This window comes from Anolis carolinensis, chromosome 1 (genome assembly GCF_035594765.1).
Source record: "Anolis carolinensis isolate JA03-04 chromosome 1, rAnoCar3.1.pri, whole genome shotgun sequence".
Taxonomy (NCBI): Eukaryota; Metazoa; Chordata; class Lepidosauria; order Squamata; family Dactyloidae; genus Anolis; species Anolis carolinensis.
The window spans coordinates 276,351,172-276,378,539 of NC_085841.1; the positions used below are offsets into that span (position 1 = coordinate 276,351,172).

General features: G+C 38.3%; 1 long non-coding RNA gene across 1 annotated transcript in view; it reads left to right on the forward strand.

The window, feature by feature from the left end:
- Positions 1-16,226, forward strand: part of LOC134295392 (uncharacterized) — a 144,442-nt gene extending 128,216 nt beyond the window's left edge. The window contains exon 3 of the long non-coding RNA XR_010001944.1: positions 15,676-16,226. This is a non-coding gene — a long non-coding RNA (uncharacterized LOC134295392). The remainder of the gene's footprint in view (positions 1-15,675) is intronic.
- The last annotated feature ends 11,142 nt before the right edge of the window (positions 16,227-27,368 follow it).

The window sequence follows — 27,368 nt, forward strand, 5'->3', positions numbered from 1 at the left end:
TGTGTCACAGGCACAGTTTTACTCAAACACATATCGCAACATGATAGACATCTAATTTGCATTCACTAACAGAAAAGGTATGAGAGCATAACAGACTTGCCTACACTTTTCTTGATCCTAATATAGTGCTAGAAATCTGGAATTTTCTATATCTGAGGAAATCTAACACATTTTATTAATAATAATGCTCCTTATATAGTCTTACTGCAAGTGATACAGTGGTAAATTTTGAAGCTTCGAAGCTCACAGGAATAATCCCTGTAGCCATATCCTCCAAGGAGAATCTGTACTTCTTAGGAGATACAGTTTCTGCTTATTTTTTATCCTTAAGGGTATTAATGGTCTGATTAAAAATTCTGCCTACAAATTCAAAGATCCAAACCAAAAACAGTGGTCATAAAAAGTCACATTTATGTTTACAGAGCATGACTAACGTCCTGTTCATTTTTATTTTGTACTAAGTGTGGTTTGGTGATTTGAGTGCTGGACTATTACTCTGGAGAACAGGGTTCAGTTCCCTGCTCAGTCATGAAAACTCACTGGCTGGCTTTGGGCAAGACATCCACTCTCAGAAAACCCCATGATAGGATTGCCTTCGAGTTTCAATAAATTAGAAATGACTTGAAAAAATGCAGCAGCAGCAGCAGCAGCAACAACAACAACAACAACAACAACAACAACAACAAAGTTGCATTGAAACAAGGGGCATTTATTTCTTGTTCCATAGATTAAATATGTAAAATACATTAAGCTTTAACAAAATATCTTTAGAGAACTGACATGCAACCTTTAACTTTTTGTTTGGAATGTACATAACCTTCCAAAGCAGTGTTGCCATTTACTTTAAATGACTTGACTAAAGAGCTCCAACTTTTGTTCCCTCACTCTCTGCCTTTCTTGGTGTGAATCTGTCAGCAACTACTATATAATAAAACTTGAAAGCCTCCATACCACCTCATTCATTTCCCAAAACTAGCACTCATCAATAAACCATCACTTCTCTTATCACAGAATAATAGAATCATGGTTAGAAGAGACCACATGGGCTATCCAGACCAACCCCCTGCCAAGAAGCAGGAAAATCGCATACAAAGCACCCCCAACAGATGGTCATCCAGCCTCTGCTTAAAAGCTTCCAAGAAGGGAGCTTTCACCACACTCCGAGGCAGAGAGTTCCACTGCTGAACAGCTCTCACAGTCATAAAGTTCTTTGTAATGTTCAAGTGAAATCTCCTTTCCTGTAATTTGAAGTCATTGCCCTGAGTCCTAGTTTCCAGGGTAGCAGAAAACAAGCTTGCTACCTCTTCCTTATGACATCCTTTCAAATATTTAAACATTTGTCTCCTCTCAACCTTCTCTTCTGCTAGCTAAACATAGCCAGCTCTTTAAGACGCTCCTCATAGGGATTCATGGTCTTCACACCTTTGATCATTTCAGTAGGCACAGATTCTAGCTTGTCAATATCTCTCTTAAATAGTGGTGCCCAGAATTGGACACAATATTCCAGGTGAAGTTTAACCAACCAAAGAAGAATAGAGAGGCACCATTACTTCCCTTGATGTAGATGCTATATTCCTTTTGATGCAACCCAAAATCATGTTTAGATCTACTTCCTGAAGCAAAATTCGGCACTCCCCCTCCATTACATTCTGGTTCTTATCACAGACTAGGGACACGAGGAATTTGAATCTTGCAATTCTGATATGAAATGATGTGGTCTGCTGATCCACAGCCAATGTGAGAATTAAAGCAGAATTCCTACATCTAATTTTGCACTTCTTTAAACTCTATGATCCATTTCCTAGATAAATAAATAATCAAAATTATATCAAATTATGGTATCTATTTCAAAACACAAACACACACTATTTTTAAAAAAAAATAATGAAGATTAAAATGGAAAGCAAATGGAACGTGGTGATCAGTGAATACATACAAAATGACACAAAACTACAGTGGAGGGTTGGGAGGAATTTAAATGACTGTTTGCAGTCTTTTTAAAGAGGGTAGATGTCATTGATGGTCGCTGACAGGTAGCTGTGGATGTTGGGACCTGAAGACAAGGTTGTCTTCTCCCTCCTTTAGACCTTCTAGTCTCATAAAGCAACTTAAACAGTAGCCTGAGAGATGCTCATGTTACTATTAATTATTATTAATTAAAATTAATAATAAAAATAATAAATTATCACAAAACTACCAGTTAAACAATCTTTTTAAGTAAAATATTAAACTAGTTTAAAACATATTTTTGTCTGTTTGCATGCCTTTGAGTCATCTGTTGACTTATGGTAATACATGAATTTTATAGAGTTTTCTTAGGCAAAGAATACGCAAGGTGTGGTTTTGCTACTCATTTCCTCTGAAATATAGCCTACAGCATTCAGTATTCCTTGGTAGTTTCCCATCCTAATACTAAAAGATAAAAGTGCTGCACACCACTAAAATTCTCTACCACATGAGATGAGGCAAATGGCCACCTAAATAAAAAGGTCTTTACTTGTTGATGGAAAAGGAACAGAGAAGTGGCCTACCATATGAAGGAGTTCACAGTCGATATTCCTTACACACGGGTTTGATGACATAGCAAGTCATCCCTGATGCTGAAAGGAAAGCGTACTCCCCAATGCAATTTCTCCTGGACCCATAAGTCAGACTGCTATCTAGCTCAGATTTTTTCTAACAAGGTTGGGCCAGACATGGGAGAGAGAACTGGCCTGGGTGTGACCTCCTCTGGAGAGCAGGTTCCTTCCTCAGTTATAGTTGCGGCAGCAAAGTTCTCCGCATGCAGGAGGCAAGTCTCCAAGGTTTCTGACCGCCCTCTGGTGTATTCCGGTTTGCACGGCAAAGCATCCTCTTGCTTTGTCTGCGCCGGAGTCACGTTGTAGATCCAGAAGTTGAAACGCTCGAAGAATAGGGCCCATCACTGCTGACATTGGTTGAGTTTGTGCGCCGTTCGAAGGTGCTGGAGATTTCAATGGTCAGTATGAACCTCCACAGGATACCTAGCTCCTTCCAGCCAATGTCTCCAAGTTTCGAATGCTGCCTTGATGGCCAACAGCTCTATTTCCCAAATGGTATAGTTCCATTCTGGGGCTGTTAGCTGGCGAGAGTAGTAAGCACACAGATATAAGTGCTCACCCACTGGTTGCAGCAATATGGCACCAATGGCCACATCCGAAGCATTGGCTTGCATGACAAAAGGAGTCTCTGGATTAGGGTGCTGTAGGATTGGCTGAGAAGTGAAAAGCTGTTTGAGTTTCTCAAACCCAACTTCTGCATTTTCAGACCATTTGACCGGGGCCTTACCTCGAATGCACTGAGTGATGGGATCTGCCCATCGAGCAAAATCAGGAATGAACTTTCTCTAGTAGTTGGCAAACCCCATAAACGTAGGTAAACGTAGCTGAATTACAGGCCGAGATTCAAAATGTTGGATGGGCCCAACATCTGGCTCTGGTTCCAACTCAGGCTGAGCTACAACAGTACCTCTGTTTCATATTCTCTGCCTGAGCACACAGATTTTCAGCGTCACGGCCCCTATTTTGATTCATAAGATTCTCAAAGCTCTATCAGTATTGCCCTTTATTTTTATTTTTAAAAGTAAAATAAAAGCTAATTTTGAAATTGTCTTCCATCGCTTCATTTTATAAGAGGCCCACAACTTTTTCAGTTTCCAAACGAACGTTTCCATTCTACTGTGACTTGGGGTCAAACCTCATTTTGCTTTTCTACTTTATTTTCAGTAGGGTTCCTAAATGAGTTTCAGAAAAATTATCTCAGCATAACTCCTATCATATTCAAATGCATTTACAATGTTTTTGGTTAGAAAACACTGCTTTTGATAATGACTAGATATCTTGATGGGCTGTAGTGTGCAAACCAATGTATTATAAAGATTCGAGCTTAGCAATAAAAACAAAACTAATCTACTTTTTAACGGAAGATGTTAGAAAAAGATCCTGTTTTCAACGAAAAAACTAAAAGTGAAGAAATAACCATTTGTTGTAACAAACACAGTACTGATACCAGAATATTATCTTCTCTTAGTAAGTTCTTTCTCATCAGTGCCAGCAGTAATATGCCTTCAATTCATTTGCATTTCATTTGATTTTTTGACACTCCAGGCCTCAACCCCACGATTTTAGCAGAGCTCAACTCACTCAACAACTGTACATTTATGCAATATTGGTGTTCTCACAAGACCTTTTTCTGCTTTGCAATATCCAGATTGCAGTGGGAGATGATTACACAGGGAAGAACAATGGAACAACAGTGATATCAGATTCATTGACAGATTTTTCTCATCAAAAAAAAGACATGATACAATCTCAAATCAGATGCAATGGGATTACCAGTATGTGTCACAGATTGACCTTCCTTCTTCCTTACTTACGGAATTGAAGGCATGTAACAGCTGACATTTCAAAGAGAGGAGGGTTTTTTCAACAAAGAATGTGGGCAGGAGGAGGGATGGTGGGTGGGATAAAATCTCTGTAGTGTGATGACAAATTAACTCAGAGAATGTGGAATACTACTGTGCTGCATGGGTAACATTTCAGTGTGATAAATGTAGGAAAATCATCCATTTCTTTGAAAAACAGAGCTCTACTCAGCCAAATGTTTTCATCCATTTCATTGCTTCTGTGTGATGAAGTGGAACGACTCTGTGTTTTTGCAGACCCACACACTCTTCCTTTAATGTAAGAGTGGATGTTTTAGTGTCTCTAAGGGTGAGGCCTTCTTTACCCCTTGCTCTGTTACATGGTGCAACAGTCATGATGTTGTGTGGTTAGTCCTATAAATGGGCTTGTATCCTGCCATAATTGCACTTTAATGCTATTTGATTACATTCTCAGGAGCAGCTAAAATGTGGAATGACAGGTGGCTAACTGGGACAAATCAAGATAGTTGAAGGGTTAGCATTAAAAAGAGAAGGATGACATATTGGGAGGGGAAAATAGAAAATCGGGATAGGATGTAAATATTGCTGCATTTTAGACTGGGTAAATTCAGTATGGGGATGCTATTTTCCTCTTTCTACTTTTATTCAGAAGAGGGGAATAAAACTCTGGACTTTCAGAAATAGTGGCACTTCTGTAAAATAACTACCACCAAGAGATAAATCCATTATTTAACACATTTGCCAGCTTATGTAGATCTCTTGCTTCCCAACTGCTTGATATGCCTCTTTTCTGACATCAGCCTGGGAGAAAATTATTTAATAGAAAGCAGCCCCTGCCTGCAAATTATTTCCATTTAAACTGTACTTTGCTTCATTATCATACCAGTTACAGCTCATAGTCAACATCATAACTCAAACATTTAAGTTGTAGCGCAAACATCTTTGGATTCCTGAGAAATTATTTATGATATTTTAAATATTTCAATCTAGATATGCTTACAGACTCTTTTTTTCCAAGATGAAATGGAGAGGAATAAAGCCATCCATCTGATTAAAATCGTCTGAGGTATTCTGAGTTCAGTTCTTTTTATATTCAAGATAATGTGGCAGATAATATATCATTAAAAGGCAGTTATATTTAGAGAAGAGAACTATGCAAAAAACCCCCACTATATTCCTATCTTCTGTATGCATTAAAATATTTTTCAGATTTTATAGGTTTAGTGGGATTCAAAGAAAGGAGTTGAATGAGCTTTTTTGCCATATCGTTTATATCAGGAGTGGGCAACTGCACTGAGGAGGGGATTCTCATCTGCAAAACCCTTTTCAGGCTGCACTCTTGCTGTGGAAGCACATCATCTCTTTAGTTGATTTGAAATAATTTCCAGAAGACTTGGGAGCAAAGGAGATTCTGGGAGGGTGGATGAATTGAACCACCATGTTTGCAAGCAGTTGAGTCATAATTTGGACCATTTTCAGATTTTAAAAATCACCTGAAAATCATTCTGTAAAAACAGGGGAAGGAAAGTTTGCAATTCTGTAGGGGGGCTTCAAGGACTACTAAAATGGTTTGATGTTATTTGCTATCAAGTTGATGTTAACTAATGGTCAATCAATAGGACACTTCCAAGAGCTCCTCCATTCATCAATCATCTTCTATCTTTCTGTTAGACAGGGAGACAGGGCCTTTTCAGTGGTGGCTCCCGCCTATGGAACTCCCTCCCAAATGAAATCAGACAGGCTCTCTCTCTCCTATCCTTCTGAAAAAAGAGTAAAAACTTGGCTATGGGACCAGGCTTTTGTCCAATAATAGCAGAATTAATTACAATTATATGATCCAAGATATAATGACAGGCCCGGTTTGGACTCGGAATGCGCCTTGAATGTGTATGTATATGTATATCTATGAATGTTTTAATGTAATTTCATTGAAATGGATTGATATGTGATTGTAATTGTTTTATATATATGTTTTATATTTGTAAGCCGCCCTGAGTCCCCTAATGGGTGAGAAGGGCGGGGTAGAAATATTGTAATAAATAAATAAATAGTCTCAAAGTTGCTACAAGATCCTTTACCCTCTTCAATCATGCAAAATCAAAATAATAACTTTCGTGATGTGCTAAAGGTAAAAGCAAAGATAAAAGCTGCACAATAATACAGGAACATGTGCAAAGCATGCCTCAGGATAAGCTAGACGTACTAAAACAAGAAATAGAATTAAACATTTTGCAATACCTGGGATGAGTGAGCTTACATGAACAGGAATGGAATATTTTTGAGTCCCATAATTATCCACACACATATACACATCATCATCAATAGCCCTGTTCAGGTTATGCTTGGTATTATGGTTGGTTTAGAGTTCTTGTTTAGTTTTACTCAATTTTTTGATATTTTTATATTAGTAGTTACATGATAAGATCCCAAAGTACTGAAGCAGGAAGTAGGCACAGAAGAGGATTTAGACATATTCGGCAGATGATGTGCATGCATAGCTGTCTCTCACACACAAAATGAAATAGGGGACATGGAACTATTGTATTTGTTGCTTTCCCATCTAACTCTGTGTCATTAGTTGCCAAATCCATTGATATGTGCCACAATCTGGTCCTGCTCTTGCATAGAGAATGGAGCTTCTCCATCTTCTGCATCTGATTATGTATCTATTTGATTTCTACATCAGCCACCAGGTGATGTTCACGTGTCTCTCATTCATAGTGCCACCATAAGTCAAAGCTAATTTGATGGCAGTTAACAACAAGTAGGAGCCCCTGGTGGTGCAATGTGTTAAATCCTTGTGCTGGCAGGACTGATGACCTAAAGGTTGGGTTGCTGACCTGAAGGTTGCTGGTTCAAATCTGGGGACAGCGCAGATGAGCTCCCTCTGTCAGTTCCAGCTGCCCATGCAGGGATATCAGAGAAGCCTCTCACAAGGATGGTAAAACATCAAAAGTATCCGGCCATCCCCTGGGCAACATCCTGACTGAAATTACCACATCACTCCTTATTAACCTTTAATAAAAATGATGTTTGGAAGGAGGTAACCTATGTACATGTTGGCAAGAGTAGCAGGGAGTAGAAAAACGGAGAGATGCAGATTGGAGAAAAATGTAATTTAACAGGGTGCATGATGGAATTTCATATTTTAAGATAATATTTCCAAACCTGCTAGTTTCCAGACATGCAAAACTCCTGTCATGCACAATTTATTACACTGGCCAAAACATATTTTGGTGCCTGAAATGTTACACTTCTTTCTGGGTGTGTTTGACATGCCGATTCCAAAAATGGCACCAGTTTCCCCCATCAGCTCTAATTTTTGAGATACAGAACATATGCCATATACCAGTCTTCATTTGCTTGCCCATAGAAAATCATGATAGCCATATCTAAGAAACTAGAGCTCATGCAGTCTTTGTTGTTTATTTGTTCAGTCGCTTCCTCATGGACCAGCCCATGCCAGAGCTCCTTGCTGGCCATTGTCACACCCAGCTCCTTCAAGGTCAAGCCAGTCACTTCAAAGATACCAGCCATCCATCTTGCCCTTGGTCGGCCCCTCTTCCTTTTCCCTTCCATTTTCCGCAGCATCATTCTCTTCTCCAAGATTTCCTGTCTTCTCGTTATGTGGCCAAAGTACTTCATCTTTGCCTGTAATATCCTTCCCTGCAGTGAGCAGACAGGAATTATCTCCTGGAGCATGGACTGGTTGGATCTTCTTGCGGTCCAAGGCACTTTCACAATTTTCCTCCAACACCACAGTTCAAAAGCATCTATCTTCCTTTGCTCACCCTTCCTTATGATCAGGCCTGTAGCAAGGGGGCGGTTTTAGGGGTTCAACCCCCCCCCCCCCGCCGAAATTTTTCAGGTTATAAAAAAAACCTGGTTTACTCATGAATTTTAACTGGTTAACCAAATCCCCATGCTAAGTCTATGAGACACAAAACATTAAGAGTCCCTCCAGGCACTATCTCAAGCAGATATTGACAGGTTTGTAGCAGGGAGGGGTGTGTGCAAGGGGTTAAACCCCCCCCCCCCCGAAATTTTCAAACCCCCCCCCCCAAATTTTTTTTTCTGCCTATGGCCCTGCTTATGACCCAGCTCTGATGCAGTTTATCCAATACAATTTTCTGAATCAGCACCCCAGATCTCAGGAACAAGCCTGAAAATCAAGATACCAAGAACTTTTTGTTGGGCTGTCTTGTGGGTTTTATAGAGGTTAAATAAAGGTTTAGCTGCAGAATGCCATTTCAAAACGAGAAAGGGCATTTTTGAAGGAGCTAGTAAAAATGAATCTCCAAGGATCAACAGTACTAACTTTCATGCCATTCTCTGTAAATCTCAGTCTGCTCTGGCAGCAAACTTTTTCAGTAATGACTTAATTAGCCATGACTCAACTAATTAAAATATTTCAATTATTAGTGTCAGTGCTGATGAATTAATTTCCCAATTTCTAATGTTCGATGTTAATGAAGGTATTTTCAAAGCCTTTGTTCCAGGTTCTGCTTCATAGCAAAGTGTATGGAGCAGAATCTCTCCCCCTTCAAAACCTTTGGGGTTTTGAACATGTTACAAAGCAGGGTGAAGATTTTACAACTCCTTGCCCTCTTCTCTCTTGTGAGACCAGGCTCTTTACATATGAGAGATAAAAGACATGTCTAAGGGGCTCAATGCAAGTCTGATGCAATTACCAGTAAGTTATTGGGAAGTTTCATCATCTTTGAACAGATCATTTATAGCAAAAGACCCTCTTAACACTATTTCCAATTGCATTTCTCTTATAAGCTTTAAGTTGATATTTTTCTTGTACCAAATTTCTCATCTAGTTAGCCCCCATTTAGTAAACCTTCTTAAGATATTAACTGGAAATCAGTAATCAGTCCATGTCATTGCTTGGCCATCTTGAATCTCATCCTGAGAAAAAAGCAGGACAGGGATTCCCAAACATTTATAGTCCCTCAGACTGTTGGGAAGCCAGACTATAGTTTGACAAAAACATGACTTCCTATGCACACTAGTGGACATATCTTATTTGTAGTGCAAAAAAAATGAAAGAACAATGCTATATTTAAAATGAAGAACATTTTTAACCCACATAAACTTGCCAGTATTTCAAAGGGAAGTGTGGGTCTGCTTTTGGCTGATGAGAGAGACGTTAATTGGGATTGTTGTGTGCCTTCAAGTTGTTTCAGGCTTAGGGTGACCCTAAGTCTGAAGTTTAGAGTTTTGGAGCCCCGGTGGCAAAGTGTGTTAAAGCACTGAGCTGCAGACCGAAAGGTCCCAGGTTCAAGCCCCGGGAGCGGCGGGAGCGGCTGCTGTTAGCTCCAGCTCCTGCCAACCTAGCAGTTCGAAAACATGCCAATGTGAGTAGATCAATAGGTACCGCTCCGGCGGGAAGGTAACAGCGCTCCATGCAGTCATGCCAGCCACATGACCTTGGAGGTGTCTACGGACAGCGCTGGCTCTTCGGCTTAGAAATGGAGATGGGTACCAACCCCCAGAGTCAGACATGACTAGACTTAACGTCAGGGGAAGACCTTTACCTTTACCTTTAAGTCTGAAGTTTAGAGTGGGGGTGGGTAAATGACCTTGGAGGGCAGCTTCTGGCCCATGGTCTTCATTTGGGGACCCCTGCTATGGAAGTAATAAATAAATAAATAAATAAATATGTAAAGATTAAATTATTTTTGGGGTAGAGTAACCTCAATTTCCCTCAAAAACATAGATAAGTTACCCTGAAAAACCACATTCTTACTTCACCCTGAGGAAAATAAGCAAATTCATCTCAAATGATGTTTACTCCCAAATGCCCCCAATACCCTCTAGGAGCATTTTATCCTCTCTAGGCATTTTCTAACTTCTTCAATGTGACTTTATGGTATTCTGGCACCAGAAATCCTTCATTTCATCATCAGCAATTTGGAATATCCATGCAAAGTCCAGGAACATCTCCCCCATGGATACAGGGGTTGTATTATATGTACGCTGCTATTGTCTGATCTAGTCCTCTTCAAATGTGGAGGACTGACCAAGTGGGAGAGGGGAGAGAAAACTACTTTATCTGAATCACATAAAGGTTGCAAAATGCTTTTGTGCTGGGGAAATGTCCCATCTGTTTCTCCATTAAGAAATAACCTGACATTCCGGTTATTCAGCGCACCCTGTTGATTTCTTAAAGAGAATATATTTCCTTTGCTTTCACCTTGTGACTACCAGGGCCATACAGTGTAGTAAAAATAAAAACCTGTGCTATAGCTGCTGATATTTATTTCACCTTCACCCTGTTTGCTACCTAAATGCCAGCCTGATTTACAAGAGCTGAGGCTGCTCTTTTGAAACGTACTTTTTCAATGCATGCTATTAAACTGCTAGTTCATTTTTCCACATGAGATATTAGATATAATGAGATACAAAGAAGCAGTGGTTAGTATTGCAACTGTGTCTCCCTCTAAAATAAATAAATATGAGAACATGGCTCCTTTAGCTTAAGATCAAACAGATTTTTGTTTCTTTTCATCTGATGGTGGGAATAAACATGCAATGCAAGTCACCTCTGGCACTTTAATAACTTTATTTAAATTGGCTTAGACTTTATGACCTAAACCATAATTTTCTGGATGTGATCCTATTACATCACAACTGTGTCTGCAATTACAGGTGGGGATTCATGCACATGCAAACTGGCCTTGGTTCCACTTAGCTTCCATGTACATTATGGCCATATAGCTACGTAAACTAAGTAGACTGCTCAGTCGCATAGCCTGATGAATGTTCAATTTGCAAGGGAGAAGAATTACAGACTTTATTCCACTTTGGAAGCAAACTGGGTGTTCAACAATGCCATCAGAGGAATGCTTCCAAACACAGAAAATGTATAGATCATATAATTAAATTAATTATATTGAGTACTACGCTTTAAATTAAAACAGTTACAATTTTTCATCCTGGCACATACACAAGACCCTTAAAACTTGGAAAAGTTACATGCATTTAAAAACATATACAGTAGAGTCTCACTAATCCAAGACTCACTTATCCAAGGTTCTGGCTTATCCAATGCATTTTTGTAGTCAATGTTTTCAATATACAGTAGAGTCTCACTAATCCAAGCTAAACGGGCCGGCAGAAGCTTGGATAAGCGAATATCTTGGATAATAAGGAGGGATTAAGGAAAAGCCTATTAAATATCAAATTAGGTTATGATTTTACAAATTAAGCACCAAAACTTCATGTTATACAACAAATTTGACAGAAAAAGTAGTTCAATACGCAGTAATGTTATGTTGTAATTACTGTATTTACGAATTTAGCACCAAAATATCATGATATATTGGAAACATTGACTACAAAAATGGCTTGGATTATCCAGAGGCTTGGATAAGCGAGGCTTGGATTAGTGAGACTCTACTGTATAGTGATATTTTGGTGTTAAATTCGTAAATACAGTGATTACAACATAACATTACTGCATATTGAAGTACTTTTTCTGTCAAATTTGTTGTATAACATGATGTTTTGGTGCTTAATTAGTAAAATCATAACCTAATTTGATGTTTAATAGGCTTTTCCTCAATCCCTCCTTATTATCCAAGATATTCACTTATCCAAGGTTCTGCCGGCCTGTTTAGCTTGGATAAGTGAGACTCTACTGTATATGTTTTTGGAGAAATAGCACTCACAATGAACACATCTTCTTCAGAATACCGCTGTGAAGACAGCTTGGGAATGACCCCTACCATTCTGAATTGTACTGTGAACCATGATCAATTTGTTGCCCTTCAGATATTGCTGGGTTTACCGCCAGCTCTGTTCAGCATAGCCAAGTAGTGAAGAAGGATGAGACTTGCAGCTGAACAACATCCCCTAGTATTGCCATGTTTTCAATATAACAATGTGTCAGTTAAAATTCATGATGTGTAGAGATGTGCGTGGTATTTGTCGTATTTGTTTCTTTCTTGTTTCTGTTTCATATCATCCATTTGGATGGTACAAAACAGAAAGACCCCAAACGAATCACAAACTAACTCAAAGTGAAAGGCAGGTGGGATCCAATATCAGCTCCAAGCCTGCCTTTCGGATCGATCAGCTGTAGGCCCTGCGAGGCCTGGGTGTGTAGGCCCAAAGCCCTAAAGCCCCCCCCCCCTGCTACATGTCTACATGTCTACACGTCTAGCTCACACAAAGGTTGTTGGAAGGCAACCTCACACTGCTCAAATCTGCAGTTCTCAATAAGGAACAATTAGTTAACATCAGGCTAGACTGAGGGAATCCCTCCCCCTTCCAAAATGTCTGTTAATGTATTTATTTGTTTTCTCTCTTTCTCCTCCTATTTTCTAACTTCTCCTTTTCCACTTTTGCATGCAGACCTCTCTCTACTCTGTGTATTTGAAGAAATGTCATGTTTGAAGGTTTTTCCTCTCTTTGAACCTTAGAAATAATGGAGGTAGAGAGAAGCTTAGACCTAATTCTTTTCTATCAAGAAATATAGTTCTTATATATTTTTTAAATAAACCTTTTAAAGATTGAACTCTGCATCTTTGACCCATAAGCTCAAGAATTCTTTTACAGCCACAACACTTCACCTGCTCTGCTATATTTATTTACTTACTTTTGTTATTCCTAACCAAAGTAAGGAATGGATGCATTAGGTCCTTATCCTTTTACGCATTTTAGCCATCGTTCTATTTTATATGACTGCTTTACTCCTCCCACCCATGAAGACGATAGTAACGGTGCCTTGTTGTCGGCTGATATTATTAACCATTGTTTACTATTTCTGTTTTATACTGTATGCTGTTTTTATCTATTTTTATACTGTGTATTATATTATGTTTCTTGTTTATTCTGTTTTAACTGTGTTGTCGGGCTTGGCCCCATGTAAGCCGCGCCGAGTCCCCGAGGGGAGATGGTGGCAGGATATAAAAATAAAGTTGTTGTTGTTATTATTATTATTATTATTATTATTATTATTATTATTATTATTTTGTTTAGTTTATATGAAAGCTTTTGAAAGGGGATATGCCTTCTAAAGACCTCATCACATGATGGAAATTCAGTGTCCTGGGAAGCTTATGCCCAAGTTGACCCACGGAGCTCCACGGTGCCCACAATATGACATAGCTGCACTTACAGTGGGGCTCGGTAGGTCAACTGGAGCAGCAGTGACACTGCAACGGCAGCATGGGAGCCTCCCCATGTTCCATTTGGAACAATGGGGCTAGCATGAGAGGAAGCCACACAGTGACATTTCCTCATATGTGATGGGAAAGCATCAGCTGGTGGCGAGGGAGGATGCAGGAATTGCCCTGTTGCCCCCCGATTCATCACCAAGGCTTGCAAATCAGAACACTGGTTCTCATCAATGTGATGAGGTCTTAATAAGAGACATCTGACAAGCATTCTAGACCCCAAATAGGGTGCATCCCTTTTAATAAAGGGCACTTGACACATCTGGGGAAAGAATAGTTTAGATTAAAGTAGTTATTTGAGAAACATGGTATGGCTTTAAAATTGTTCTTTCTTGGGAGGCACAGTATGTATAAGCAGCAGGAGTTCCTCAGATGCAAAAAAAGTCTTTTTTTCTTCTCCCCTCCTCCATTCCTGCCCTCAGAAGGAGGATGAAAGTTGCTTCATGATTTGCAAGATGTTCAAAGAAGACCATAATTCATTTATTCCTAATTATACTATATTAATTCAAAACTGTCCAGTATCAGTGCATTAGAAGAGTAATTAATATTCAATTAGCCCAAAGCTTGTAGTATTACACAGATTAATACATCTCTTTTTACTCACAGAGAGGTGTCGTCTTTGAGCAGCTTTGATTGGAAGACCTTCGAGTCATTTATAGATTTTAAGGGGGTTTTTTTTAAAGTATCTTTAAGACTTTCTGATCTTTTGAGGTTAATTTCATGGTGCTTCTTTCTACAGAGCCATACTTTCAAGTCATGAACTCATTCTGTGGATGGATTCAAGTAATGCTAACACTTCTTTTATCTTAACACTTTGAAGTGAAGGAAATGTTTTTAAGGTTGAAATAGGCCGTTCCTATGGGTCACAGCTTCCCTACTGCCTGCCTTCTCAGGACCAGAACAACTAAGCTGCTGGCAGCCAAAAGCCCTTCTTCCTGCCTGACCTTTCTCTTTCCATATCCTCCCACTGTCCCTATTTGATTAATTCTCTGCTTGTCCTCTTTTTTCAGCTCCTTCTAAAATGGCAGGTTTTTCTCCTCCCCCCCCCCCTTTCTCCCTTTATTCTGAACTTACCTTATATACACGAAGATAAGCGGAGTTTTTCAGCCCTTTTTATGAGCTGAAAAAGTCTCCCTTGGCTTATAATGGGGTCCAGGTCAAGCCAGGCAGTGGAGCCTGGAGGCCATTGCTTGCAATGTATGATATATTTCTCTCCTTCCTTATTGGTGTGTTTTATTTTCCAAAGCCTCCTTCACTCTTATCCAAGGGAATGTTTTGAAAGGGGAAAGAAGCCCTTGCAAGTCAGGAAGAATTATATATATATATATATATATATATATATATATATATATATATATATATACATACATACATACACACACACACACACATACACACATACATACACACCCATTAATCTTATAAAAGCATTTTCCCCTGAAATATTTGTTAATCTCTGCTACAGATATGTAGGCATTTCCCCTGTAGGCAAGCCTTTGTAATCCCCATGTACCTAAATATTTGTATCTATCTATCTATCTATCTATCTATCTATCTACATTAATTTTATATATGAATTTTCCCCTCATATGTTTGCAAATCTTTGCAAATCCTATACACATATAGGTACCTAGAGATTTCTATGTATCTGTATATCTGTATCTATATGTATACATTATTTTTATATATGAATTTTCACCTGACATGTTTGCAAGTCTTTGCAAATCCTATAAAGATATAATTAGCTATATAGAGAAAGATGTCTAGATAGATAGAAGTGAGTATAGATATATAGAACTTGCAAATATTGCAGGATGGAAATGCACATATATAGAAAGAGGATTTGCAAACGTTTAAGGGGGAAATGCATATGTGAAAATTAGTAAATATAATTATAGATCTATATGTAGCTCTGCATTGTTTATATAGGTGTTGAATGTTTGCCTGTTACTATGTTGGAAGCTAGCCTGAGTCCCCATGGAGAGATAGATAAGGTGGGATACAAATGAAGTATTATTATTATTATTATTATTATTATTATTATTTTACTGTTAATACTATATTGTTTTTGGTTTTTCCCCATAGTGTTTATTGAGTTTTCGACGTTAAATACAGTGAAAGTGTGAGAACAAAATGTGTTGCAAAAGAAAAGAGTGAAACATAGCCAAAAAGGAAAAAGGAGGAACGGGGGCAGAGAGGGAGAAAAAGATAGATCAAAAAGAGAAAAAAAACCTCGACTTCCCATCAGTCTCTCAAGGGTGCAAAACTCGTCATTTGCAGTTCTTCTATCCATCAATTCCAAGCTACCCGATTCTGCCGCCTGCTTTATAAACCAGACGTATCTATTAAAAATGTATTTCCATTCTTCTGAATAAAGTCTCTAAAACCTGACCAATCAGTTTTCTTATTCCCGTCACTCAATTTTTGACTCAGAAAGTCCATCTGTATTATGTCCAATACTTTGAGGACCCAATCGTCTATGTTTGGTATTTTCTTTTCTTTCCATACTTTCGCTAATACAAGTCTTGCTGCAGTGCTCAGATGAAAAAAAAATCTATCTTGGCTTTCATTCAATTTGGAATTTGTTAAGCCCAATAGGTACATTTTAGGATCTAATTAAAATTTTATTTTTAATATTTCTTGCGTCTTTTGGTGGATCTTATCCCAATTTTTTTAAACTTTTTTGCATTCCCACCATTGATATATAAACGTTCCGATTTTTCTTCCACATTTCCAGAATTTATTTCATCCTTTTTATTGAATTTTCCTAATTTTACCGGTGTATAATACCATCTGTATTGCATTTTATACCAGTTTTCCCTGATATCTATTGCAGTTGTAAATTTTAATTTTTTGATCCATATTTCTTCCCATTCTTTTAATTTGATATTATATCCAATATCTTTAGCCCATTTCACCATGCAATCTTTTATTTGTTCTTCTTCCGTGGCCCATTCTAGAATTTGGTGCTATAATATTTTTATCAATTTTTTATTTCTTTCCATTATTATTTCCCAAAGTCCTTGTTCTCATTTGAAACCCGATTTCGTATCTTCTTTATAGCATTGCATTATTTGGAAATATTGAAACCAAGTTATCTGTTTGAATTTTTGCTTAATTTCTTCGTATGATTTGACGGTTAATTCTCTATTATTGGATTCTTTTAGAATTTGTTGTTAAGTCAGCCAATTTTCACTGGTTAATTCTCTTTTATGTTTTGCCTCCATCGGGGATATCCATAGTTGAGTTTTGTCATAGAGTCTGTTTTTATACTTCTCCCAAATTCTAAGTAAAGAGGCTCTTATAAAGTGGTTGCCAAAAAAAAATCTGGTTTTTTTTTTTTACCATACCAGAGGTAATCATACCATCCAGTACTTAGGTCATGTCCCTCTAGTGTTAACAATTTAGTTTGCTTTAATGTAGTCCACACTAAATTACCGGCCTCATAGTTAGATTTAAGGTCCAGCAGTCCGAGTCCTTTTCTTTTTATTTCATTCATAAGTATTGGTACAGTAGAGTCTCACTTATCCAAGCTAAACGGGCCAGCAGAAGCTTGGATAAGCAAATATCTTGAATAATAAGGAGGGATTAAGGAAAAGCCTATTAAACATCGAATTAGGTTATGATTTTACAAATTAAGCACCAAAACATCATGTTTTACAACAAATTTAACAGAAAAAGCAGTTCAATACGCAGTAATGTTATGTTGTAATTACTGTATTTACGAATGTAGCACCAAAATATCATGATATATTGAACACATTGACTACAAAAACGGCTTGGATTATCCAGAAACTTGGATAAGCGAGGCTTGGATAAGTGAGACTCTACTGTAATTTGATTCTCATGTTTTTATTTTTCCAAATGAACTTTGTTATTACCTTATTCCATTTCTTAAATAAATAATCATTTCTAATTATCAATAATGTTTGAAAAAGGAATAGGAGTTTTGGTAATACCATCATCTTTATTGTCGCTATACACCCAAGTAGCAAGATTTTTTTATGTTTCAATTTTTCAAGATCTTTTTGGATTTCTGTCCATAATTGCTCATAATTGTTTTTCAATAGCTTGGCATTACTTGGTATTATTGTCACTCCGAAATATTTTATTTTTATTTCAATTTTTATCTCTGATTGTGTTTATAGCCATGTCCTTGCCTTGTCGTTTATGGTTTTTGTTAATATCTTTGTTTTTTGTTTATTTAATTTGAAACCTGCTAATTTTCTAAAATTGTCACTTTTCCTAAGCCAATCATTCATTTTATCTAATGGATTTTCAATGATACAGACCACATCATCGGCGTATACTCTCAATTTATATTTTTGGTTTCCGAATCTCAAACCTTCCAGATTCTTGTCTTCATTTATCTCTCTAATCAAAGTTTCCATAATCGAAATAAATAATAGAGGGGAAAGTGGGCATCCCTGCCACGTACCTCTGTTTATTGGTATTGGTCTCCGACTTTCTTGTCCTTTTATCAGTATTGTTGCTTCCTGTTTTGAATAGATGGCACTGACAGCATTCCTAAATTTATACACAATGTCAATTTTTTTTAGTAATAGATGGAGGTAATCCCAGTTAATTTTATCAAATGCTTTTTCAGCATCAATAAAGAGGAGGGCTATTTGTTTTTCGTTATGTTTTTCGTATTCAATTATTAATATTCTAATGTTTTCCCTGATTTGCCTATTTGGTAAAAAAAAGCCAACTTGGTCATCCAAAATCCAATTTCTCAGAAAAGTCTTTAGTCTATTAGCCATTATCATCGCAAATATTTTGTAATCGTTGTTTAGAAGTGAGATTGGTCTATAATTTTTGATGTCGGTTGGTTCTGTATTTTCTTTGTGTATAATACTATATTGTTTTTGTTGACCCTACTTTTCTACTTACAGAGCTAGTTTACTGTTTTTCTTTGAAATATGGTAAATATTCAAAAACATTGAACCTATTGATGACTCAATTAATGTAATTTTATTGGTATTTATTTTTATTTTGAAATTTACCAGTAGCTGCTGCATTTCCCACCCTCAGCTTATATTCAAGTCAATGGGTTTCCTCAGTTTTTTGTGGTAAAATTAGGTACCTCAGCTTATATTCAGGTCGGCTTAGACTCGAGTATATATAGTACTTCAATTTATGCAAACTGAATTCAAAGTGCAAAACTAGTAGGTTGACTCAGAAGGGTGGAGGAAATGAAGAGGTGAGATCTTATCTTTCCCAATAGGCTCAGGCAAAAGCAAACGGTTACAGCCTTTCCTAGCTTGTGTGCTCTTCGTTAATAACCTTTACTATCTTCAATGCACTCTGATGTTGTTTGAACACATGCATCCAGTTTTCATCTTGTGTTAAATCAATTAGCTGGTTACTGCCAGAAATTCACCAACCTCTACTACATATTTACTAGAATATATTGCTAAGAACAGAGCTTTGTGCTTACCTGGGAATGGACTAATATCAACTGAAACTGCATGGAAGAGGCCCAAGATTATGTATGGACTCTGAGATTATGATACAGGACACAATTGATCCTGCTTGCTTCTGCCCTCAATTGAAAGCAATTATGTGCAAGGCCTGCTAACCCAAAAGCCTTGTAATCTTGCCTCTTTTTAAAAAAGCAGAAGGCTTAAAAGAAGGGTAGCAGTATAAGGGTTGAAATAACATTCTAAAAGAGGCTGAGGAATGATTCAGATTTTTTTAAAACGGACAGTTAGTCCATATGGAGCTAGTGCATGAAGAGAATCTAGGCCAAAAGTGATATGAAGTAGGAATAAAGAATGGGGCAGGGAGGAGAGGCAAAATAACCAGTAAGTACAAACCTAACATAAATGGCTGAAGCCAGCTTCTGATTTCATACAAGTCATATATTTGGTGGCAAGCTTGTAGTAGTTACTAGGCCATACAGAAAACCCATTTTTTGTTGTGGAACTCACAGAGGATGTATGAAGACAAAACGCGATATCCATAGCAAAAACTGAATTCCATATCCTTCAACATTTCACAGATATGTGTGTTCAAGCAATATCAGAATGCAGTCAAGATGGCAAAAGTTAATAATGTAGAAGACTACACAAGCTAGGAAGGCTGCCTGAATGAATTTGAAAGGGCACGATTTCTTGAATGTCAACTGCTTTCAACTCAGAGCACTTCCAAACAGTGCCAAAATGTGCATTTTAAATCTGGGGCAAAAATATCCCGGTATCTGACAGCAGGTCCATATACAGACTTGTCAGTCCCAGGAAATGCTCCTCCACCATCCTCACATCTTCCTTTGAAGTGTATCAAGATGGAGGGCAGATGGGGGACAGCCAGCAGAAGTGGGTTTTTTGGGGGGGAAATCATTCTGTTATGCACTGGACCTCATATGCGCACTTTGAAATATATTCATGTAAACGCAAACAGATTTTGTCAGAGTATTGTAGCGCAGCAGTAGTACAGTAGAGTCTCACTTATCCAACATAAACAGACCAGCAGAACGTTGGATAAGCAAATATGTTGGATAATAAGGAGAGATTAAGGAGAAGCCTATTAAACATCAAATTAGGTTATGATTTTACAAATTAAGCACCAAAAACTTCATGTTATACAACAAATTTGACAGAAAAAGTAGTTCAATACACAGTAATGCTACATAGTAATGACTGTATTTACGAATTTAGCACCAAAATATCACGATGTATTGAAAACATTGACTACAAAAATGCGTTGGATAATCCAGAACGTTGGATAAGCGAGAGTTGGATAAGTGAGACTCTACTGTAGTATGAAAAGCATTGAGTGCAGAGTGAAGCGACACTTCGAGACGTCAGTAAAAGCAATATACAAAGCTTTACTGAATGAAGCAGTAAATAACACAAACAGACTCTTGCAGACGACAAAACAAACACAGGACTGATCTGTTCTCCAACAGATCTCAAACTCGACTTGAACTCAAGACAGACTGAACTGATGCAATAGATATGCACATACTCTTGTGTCTAGATCCTCCCTAGTTCCAGCCACACACCAAGGTCATCATAGCTCATTAATGATTAACTCTTTACACACTATTACACACTCTGGATGCTGCAATCTGACTGCAATACAAGCATGGCACAAATTACATTTAAACACTCTCATTAAACAAATCTCACATTGACAGATTTCTTATCTTTCTCTTCACCCAATTGTTAATTCAAGCTCTGTTTAATATTATAAAGTTTAAAAGAAAGAGTTTCAGAGAGTTCTAATTGCTTTCCACTTGTGACTCTCTTGAGCCACCTGTGTGTCTGTTGCTCCATGTTTTGACAGCCTGATCAGCTGTTTACTTCTAGGGTTTTAGCCATGTATAGGGGGGCCCTCAGTCTGTAGCAACTGAAGCAAGCTGAGGACAAGAGGGGAATACAATATAAGAGACGGGAGAAAGTGGGACATTTAAAAGCAAATTGAAAAATGTGACCACAGAGAATTAACCAGGTTTCTCCCTGACAAATCAGGATAATTGGAAGGCATGGAGTTCGAAAAACAGGTGAGAGGTTAGTCCTGATAGATTATCAGCTTTCATAAGAACATCCCAAAAGTGTTTCCATTCTATATACCCATCATATTTTCTCAGTTAAGCCTGCATTTCAGATGAATCGTTATCTGTTTCTGCTTGCCGGATACCCGAAGCCCATATCCATTTTCCAGCACCTTCTGAAAACAGTCAAATGTGCATTTTTGTTTAGCATCTGAAAAAACCGTCACCTTTCAGCCCACTGGCACCAATGGGAATCTTATAAGGCTCCCCTTTCTCCAGGGAGCCTTTTCTTTCTTCCTTTCAAGGGAGCCTCAGCCTGGGTGTTAGCAACGGGATTAAGAAAGAACCCTATCGAGCCCGTTATGGGAGGAGAGTACTTCCCTTTCATATCCTTCATTAAGACCTGGATTTTAAAAAGCATCAGAGTTGAGTTACCACTGTTGAGTTTCTGGACACTTTCTCTTCCGTTTCTAGAGGAGGAGATGGGTTTATTGCTTCTTAAAGCTGTTCTACTCTAGAGGAGAGGCAGGTGCACACACTTTCTTCTCTCCCAGCTCCAGCAGCTTTACAAGGCATATTAAGGAGGTCCAGGGAAGGAAGAGGGATGACCTGGAGGTCAGTCAAGCTATACTCCTTGGACTACCTTAAAAATCCCTCACTTGCCTGCAAGGCAGCAATCTGCTTTCTTCTTGAGGCTTTGCTTCCTTAATGCTGTTTCTACTTTCTACTCTAGAAGAGAGTTAGGCTTCTCTTTTTGTTTTCTGGGATTACTATTATTAATAATAATTTTTAGAAGCATTTCCTTAAGGAGAGGAAGGGAAGGAGAAAAAGAAGGTAAAATGGTGAAAGCCCTCAAACGCACACACACATCCCACTCACCATACCTCAGATCCTCCAAAACTCCCAGTCAGTCCCACTAAATAAAAAGAATCTGGAAAATAAAGGAAATTCAAAAAGATTAAACTGTGATGCTGAATAAGGAGGAGGAGCCGAGATCAGCTCGTGGCTGCTTTTGTGTTGGCTGGCCCTTACCGTTACAGGCTCCCGAAGTACCAAAGGTACTGAAGGAAATGGAGGAAATGGAAAAAATCAAATCCACACACAACCCTAGCCTGCACTGACCAATTTAAATAGACAATTGCATCCATAGATATATGTCTGAAATGCTACTAGTAGTTGCACAGGCCATTTCTTTGACTTGAAACACTGCACTTTATTCCTCTGCCCCAAAGCATCTTAGAATATAACATTGCACTTTAGTTCTAGTGGCCCCTCCAGGCCATCCTCTCCTCCATCCCAGTGGTCCTTTTTTCCTGTGATTCATATGTTATTTGAATGATTATATTGTTTCTGTTTATGTGATTGTTTTAGTCAGTTGTTAGGGTTTTTTTTCCTTTTTTTGTATTCTTATAGCGTTTTATAGTGTTTCAGTGTTTTATTGTACAATGTTTTATGCTGATTTTATATTGGAAACCGCCCTGAGTCCCTCTTGGGAGAGAGGGCAGTATACAAATAAACTTTTACTTACTTACGTACTTACGTATTGCATAACTACTTTTAAAACTATTTTATTGCTTGTTTTAAGTAGTTGCATAAATATTGGATGTTTAGTGTTGATTCAATCAGAACATTAATTGAAGAATTCAGCTTGTGGAGTTGCATCAGGTAAAATAATTTCACATAAAAAAAATTTCGCACCTAAACACAAGTTCAGTTTGATAATACAGTTAAAAAAATCATGTTCTATCTGGGTCACATATAATTAGCAGCAAAGATTTTACTGAACAAATTCAATTATATCTTTTCTGATGAAGCAATTCATCTTTGAAAAATGAATTGCGCATATTTGTGCTTCAATATTAATGACTCATTTCTACCTGGCTTTATAATCCATGCTCATGCAAAATTATATAATTATAAACTTAAATGCATAAGAAATATGTTTTGTTTTTTGCCCAGTACCTTCCAATTCTATTGTAAACTTGTACTCTAGCTATTCCTTTAGATCCAAAGATGTTCCCTTTACTATATTCTAGCTCTGTTGCTTTTACATCACTGAAGAATGTAATTTCAGTGTGCTGTTCAATGCTGAACAAATTAGATACCTCAGGCCGAAATCAATCCCCCGCCTCCACAAGTCTGCCAAAATGCTGGCATTTCCCCCTCTACAAAAATAATTACTGATGTTGTCAGGGTCCCTAGGACTTGAACCAGACAATTCATGCTGGACCTGAGTCTTCGACACACCTGATAATGGTTGTCCTGAGGCCTCAAAGCTAACTTCAGATCCAGAAAGTAATAGTCTGTGTAGTATGAACTCTTGCAATTTAACAGAACCATGGTCCTTGGAAATAGGGAGCTTTCAATGTGTGTGTGTGTGTGTGTGCCTTCAAGTCACTTGTTGACTTATGGCAGCCTCATGAGTTTTTCTTTGGCAAGGAATACTCAGATGTGGTTTTGCCAGTTCCCTTCTCTGAAACCTAATCTATAGCACCTGGTATTTGTTAGTAGTCTCCCATCCACAAACTAACAAAAGCTCACCCTGTTTAGCTTCCATCATCAGACAGGATCTGGTTCCTTTTAAGTATTTTGGCCTAAGCCTCCCCCCAAAAGACAATGCTAGAGAGGACTGAGCCACCTCGAATGCACCACTAACAGTCTTCATGACACACAGAGACTTCCAGTGAGTATCCCAGTTTGAGCATAAACCTATCCACTGCCCATAATGGAAACTAACAAAAAAACCCCCACCAATGATGTCACAGACAAGGGGGCATGGCTATCAGATTAGGATGCCAAGAGAACTGCATTCAGCCATATGGTCTCAGATGGAGGCTGAACTACATCATTTGTTATCATTGGCTTTCTGCCTGTGCTTATGGGAGTTAGAATAAAAACACTGGAGTACCACAAGTTCCTCCATTCTTGCTGTTTAGCTGCCATCTAACTCTTGTAAAAATTACTTTTGGAAAATAAATTAGACCTTGCAGAAGTTGTTTTTCTGATCTATAACTCTCAGAATCCTTGTGCCAGCGACCATGCTTTTGGGAGCATGTAAAAAGCCAAAAAGAAAATTTAAAAAAATCTTGACTTAGTACTAAAATAGATTTGCCAAACATCATAAGTCGCATGAGTTGTGGTAAATATCCGCTACCCTATCTAACCTCTAATTTCAACACAGTAGCTAATTCCATCACCATGATTATAGCAACTACTTTTCTAATTTTACAGACCAGTCCCTGCTGTAAAGGAACCTGAAACTACTCTGATACAACTCCAGGGGCCATTTATCCAGACAGTTGGAGCAAAGGTGCACTGAAGTGGCCAGTATCTTGCCACCATCAAGCAACTCTTTCCAGAGGCTAACTAATAATGTTACATTTCTCAGTGCTTGACATAACCTCACCAGAAATGCAATATTGTCAGCAAGGCTTGGGGAGAGAGCTGTTGCTCATGGCAAGGCAGCTATAGGCCCCATGACAGTATGGACAATGTATTGTGCTGGATCTGGCCCAATCAAGCTGTCCACACCTCCAACACTATAGGATCACTCTAGAACTTCTGGGAAGCTCCTGAGTAAATCCCATGTTTCATTATCATGGAGTAATGACTGGATGCAATATGCTATGAATCCGACCTGGGTATCATGTGGACTCACTGCATATTGTTTTGGCTGTGTAGATGTAATCCCAATCTCACATGAAAGATACAAGAGTTTACAGAATTCTGTTTTCTTTTGAAGAAGCTATAATCCAAAAATTAGTAATAGGTGGGGGGAACATATACATACAAACAAAATAGTTATGAAAATTGGATAGTGTTGTGGAGGAGGCGGAATTAGGCTTCAGGCTTTTCCAGCAAAACAAGGCATCTGCCCTAGATACCAGTGTTAATTAAACCAAGGCTTTCCTTTGCTCTGAAAACATCTCTGGGAAACTAATTAAAATTTTATTCTAGATAAATTCTTACACAGAAAGCTAAAATGAAATGTGTGTGTGTTTATATATATGCACATGGGGGCGCGGGGGGGGGGGAGAGATTGGTATCTCTACATGACATATTTGTGGTTGTGACTCTGTAATTGCTCTATCAACAGGGCAGATTACATGTCAAGTATAACCCAGATAGGTTTTGTTTTTAATGAAAAGTTAATTTGGGAAGTGTTATTTATTTACAAATAGTGGAGTTCCTTGAACAAGGTGCTTAATCTTTTCTCTGCAAATGGTCTTCCCAACTTCCCAAACCATTTTCCCAAGGGCCCAGAGTTTCAAATGCAAAGTTTCCTGGGTGCACTGAATAATGGTTACATGAACTCTTGTATGCTGAAACACGTTTTATGAGAAATTGTGAGTAGCAGAACAGCTAGTGGAGAAAAGGTTAAATGCCGCTTCCAAACTTGCAATTTCTTTACTCAAACATGCATATTTCCAAGGCTGGTTTCTTTCTTTCTTTCTTTCTTTCTTTCTTTCTTTCTTTCTTTCTTTCTTTCTTTCTTTCTTTCCTCCCTTCTTTCTTTCTTTCTTTCTTTCTTTCTTTCTTTCTTTCTTTCTTTCTTTCTTTCTTTCTTTCTTTCCTTCTTTCTTTCTTTCCCTCCCTCCCTCCCTCCCTCCCTCCCTCCTTCTCTTTCTCTCTCTCGCTCTCTATCTCCCCTTCCTTCTTTCCTTCTTTCCTTCTTTCCTTCTTTCCTTCCTTCCTTCCTTCCTTCCTCCCTCCCTCCCTCCCTCCCTCCCTCCCTCCCTCCCTCCCTCCCGGAGGGCCAGGAAGATATTGTAAATGACTGGCTATGCAGATGGTGTTGATGGGAAAGGCTTGGCTTCTGGGACATGGTCCTCACTTTTTAGATGAAGAGCTACTGGCTACAGATGGGCTGAACCTCACCAAAACTGAAAAGAATGTCTTTGACAAAATCATAGCAATTTTGACCAAGAGGGCTTTAAAGCCTTGGGATGGAGGTGATAAGTCAAATATTTATCAAAAAAAAAAAAACCTGGATCAGGCTTCATTGGGAGTGCTATGTTCAGTTCTGGGCACCTCATTTTGAGAAGGCGTTAGACAAGTTGGAGTGGGTTCAGAGAAGAGCAACAAGGATGCTAAGGGTTATGGAAAACAAAACATGAGGAGAGGCTGAAGGAGCTGGGCAAGATCAGCTTGGTGAAGAGAAGACTTGGTCTTCTGACATGGTCGTATTCTTTTAAATACCTCAAGGGTTATCATAGAAAGAAGAGTGTAGACTTGTTCTCTACTGCCTCAGAGGGTAGGACTAGGCCTGATGGTTTTAAGTTACAAGGGGGTAGATTTCAATGAACTATTAAAAATGAACATTTTGACTGTAAAGTGGCTGATTAATGAAACCAATTGCCTATAGAAGTGCTGGGGGGCCCCTTCTTTGGTTGGACAGTTCCTTGCAAAGGGGGGGGGGCATCAGCTGGTGTTCTTGCACTGAGCAGGGTAGTTGGACTTGTTGGTCCATGAAGCCCCTTCCAACTTTATGATTCTATGAGATGATGATCCTTCAAATATGCTTTTTACAAAACTTTACTTCATCTGCAAGTCAGCAAAGTAAATTCTTTCCAACTGGCAAATCTCATCTCATCCAGAAATCCCAGTGTAAACTTTTTTTTTTCTTGGCCATAGAAAACTAGCATATGAGGCCTTCACAGGAATACATTGAATAGGCAAATCAAACTGAATTTAAAGCTATTTTCTGGCTCTTTGTTATATTATCATGGTGGCAGTTGTTTCTTTTCCTATAATATTATAGTGAAAGTCAGTGGGTAACTGTACATACTTTATATTAGCTGAGAAATTTTAATCTATTGGGATACTGTTTTGTTGCACATGGAATTCCCAGACTCTTGTTAAAAATGCCACCAAGTCGGATTTTTTTTATACACGAAGGTGAGCTTTGAAAAGAAAGGGATTTCTGGTAGATACAAAATATTTCAGAGACGTATAATTAAGATTCCTCTGATATAAGCAGATAAAGTGATTTCTGTTGTCAGCACTAAATAAAATACTGGAGAGGCTATTATCTCTAAGCTACAGAATTTTTCAAGCCTACTTCACTAGTTTTCACAGAATGGCTCCAAGATAATCTGAGTTTGTTGGCAGTACTAAATAGATGTTTTATACCATAGCAAGAACATGAATCACAGAAATTTCCGTTGAGAGCTGTATATTCCAGCCAGACCAGAATATGCTCTTCAGATCTAGAGAACAGCCCTCTCTTTTTATCAGGACAAACCAAATATAGGAGACTTCTCAAGTTCCCTGACAAGAG